Raw genomic sequence first — 3,262 nt, 5'->3', positions numbered from 1 at the left:
TTATCTTAACAAGGGTTCTACTTCGCTAATCAAATCAGAGTTGGGAACTCAGAGGAAAGATCAACAACAACAAGGCCGCAACAACAATAAATTGAGGTATCAACAACAACTTGTAGCCAGCAGCAGCGACTGATTTCAGAAGAGCATATCTCCTAAAATACGGCTCCAAATTGAGTGACGTTTGAGCCTAAATTCATCTACGCAAAGATATCTAAAATTTTTGTTTAGAAACAAGAAGGGAAAAATTAGCGTAAGATCTTCAAAACATCACAAACAGAAGCTAGTTCTGAAAACAACAACTGCAGCAGCAGTGACAAGAAGAGGGCGTATCTCCCACAATACAACTCCAAATTGAGTGATTCTTGAGGCTAAATTGATTAGCTTTTCAAGGGCTACAACTTTCTTGAAGAAACTATTGGAAAAATCCGAACTCGTGTTGTAGAAAACGAACGAAACAGAAGCAGCAGCAGATAATCAAGCTAGAGGAGAGAGATTTTTTTTTTTTGGGTTGTGTGTGTTTTCACCTAGGAGAAACCATTAAACAAATTTATTTTCAACCTTACTTGCCACTCAATTGTGAAGAATTAACAAGAAAAAGACACCAATATTTGTGTGTGGCAACTCCCATGAGTGACACATAGCATGGAAGAGCAAGGCATATGAAATTATTTTATTTTTCTCACCAAGGGCAAAATTGTAATTTTACATTTAAAATAAAAAAAAACAGATTTTCCTCTCTTACACATTGTAAAGATAAAATACAATAATAATACTCATCTTTTATTAAAACTGTTTTAATCTATTTTAAGATAATAAAATGTAATTAGCCTCTAATTAAAAACACCTGGAAAAAATTGCGCTATTACAAGTCAGGGACGCATTTTCCGCGCCCCTGGCTGGGCGCCAAACATTCTCACGCCCACCGCTGGGCGCTGAAGTTGCTGCCTAGCCTTTTGGTCAGGCACAGCAGCCTCGGTGCCCACGCATAAAAAAAACGTAGCAGTAAAAGAAAATTCGTGAAAATTGCTGCAAGGGCGTACGAAAAGGCACTCAATTCTAAGAACGACTTATAAAATAAACAACTCTTTGTGTCGTCATTAGGCCTCCTATGACGACAATGTTCGGCACCAAAACCGAGCATGCTAATGACCTTGAATGTCACGTGGGCAAAGTATTCAAAAAAATAATGTTCAAATAGAGTCTTCAAGGAAAAATAATGTTCGAATAAAAAATAAATCCGAGTCTAGACTAGGCTATGCCTAAGTACAATCTAAATCCTAAGTCTTAGTTGAAGGAAATAATGCCCTTGATCCAAGTATATGCATTCTATGTTAAGTCTAATAAGTGCGGTTCAGTATTAATTAACAAGTTAATAATTCAGTGAGATCAAGTGAGCTGAATGCCTAGCTAGAGGTCGCTTCAGTTCAAGTGGAATTAATGATATTAATCCACAGCTTACTCTTGACTGAACCCGTAGGGTCACACAAATAGTACGTAAACGGATCAAGTATTTAATGGCATTAAATACTCCATCTATGGATATTCGGAATCGACGGATCTTGGTTTCAGTGGGAGCTGAGATCGTCACAGGTAAGAAATGAATGCTCCGGAAACGATGATATTGCCGGAAACGGAAATATGGATCGTATCGGAAATATAAATATTATCCAAGTCGTAGATGTTGCCGGAAACGGAAACATGGTACGTATCGGAAAATATTATCGGAAATGGAAATATTGCCGGAATCGGAAATATTGCCGGAAACGGAAATATTGTCAGAATCGGAAATATTATCGGAATCGGAAAATAATTCCGGAAACGGAAATATTAAATATTTGTTCGAAACGGAAATTAATTCCGGAATCGGAAATATTAAATATTGTTCGTATCGGAAATGAATTCCGGAATCGGGAAATTAATCGGAAGCGTATCGTACGAATTAGCATCGGACGAGGCCTGCCAGACGAAGGCCCAGCACGAAGCCGGGCCATCGCCCAGCAAGCCAGCGCGCCACAACGCACCAGCCAAGGCTGCGCCAGGCCCACCGCAAGGCAGGCCCAGCGCGCGCCAACACTGCGGCAGCGTGTGGGCCTCGCAGCAATGGGCTGCGAGCTCGCGGGCTGCGCGCGCGCATGGCGCCCCTCGTGGGCTGTTGTGCGTGCGTGTGTGTTGGTGTGCTATACAAATCCTAAAGCTATCAGGTTTCGACTAATGATTAAATTCCTAAACCTAAAAGGATGAATTAATTAAAATAAGAACTCTATTAGAATTCTAGTTTAATTAATTCGTATCCTAATAGGATTACGATTCCCTTTCCATACCTCTATAAATAAAGGCCTAGGGTCATTATTTTAAATAGAGATTTCAAGTATTCAAAGTGATTTTTGAGAGCAAAAATTCAATCATACAATTGCCTGTATGTGCCGAAAATTCTAAGTACCTTAAGGGCGATCCTAGTTGGTCAAGCTTAAGGCGGATCCGGACGTGCTGTGGACTATCTACGGAGGGACGACATTTGGAGTCCTAAAGACTTGTTCTTGTTCGGTTCGGGCGCAGCTAGGGAAGGCACGCAACAAAGTGTATGTATCTAAACTATGCTAAATGATTATGTGTAAATAATATGCTTTCCTGGCTTTATGGTTTTTCCGGATGATTTATGAATTGTCATATGTATCATAACCTAACAGTGGTATCAGAGCCTCTTATTATTTTCATAATTTAAATTGCATGAACATGGTTAAATATTACAAATTTGCAAGAATTAAAAGGGGTGATTAATTTTCGTAATTGTTAATTAACTGCAAATTGCGTTTATTTAATTATACGTACGCAGTTTTTCGGCAGTTTCTTCGTTACTCATCCAAATCGAGTGATTTTTGTGTCAATTCCGCATGTAAAAGGCATTCTAAAATTTTGACAAAAAAAAGTTATTTTCGGCCGAATCCAGAATTCTCAAATTCGAAGCCTAACTATGACTTTTCGGAGGTTTTAGTTTTTCGAATGCAAAATTTCGTAAATTTAAGATGTTAAATTAAATATTTGCGATTCTTGTTGATAAATCTTGAATTTTTGATTGACCTACTGTATATGTTTAACAAGTTTGAATGCCTAGCCTTGTTAATTATGCAATCTAATTTGTAATTATGATTAATTTGTTGAAAATTGGAATAATTTAGAATTAATTTGATTTTCATAATTAATTATAATTTAATTAGACACCTATGATTAAAAACCACCATAAAAATTGTAAATTTATGTTAAA

This window comes from Spinacia oleracea, chromosome 4, assembly GCF_020520425.1.
Source record: "Spinacia oleracea cultivar Varoflay chromosome 4, BTI_SOV_V1, whole genome shotgun sequence".
In the NCBI taxonomy this organism is placed as follows: Eukaryota; Viridiplantae; Streptophyta; class Magnoliopsida; order Caryophyllales; family Amaranthaceae; genus Spinacia; species Spinacia oleracea.
This window is presented reverse-complemented; position numbering follows the sequence as displayed.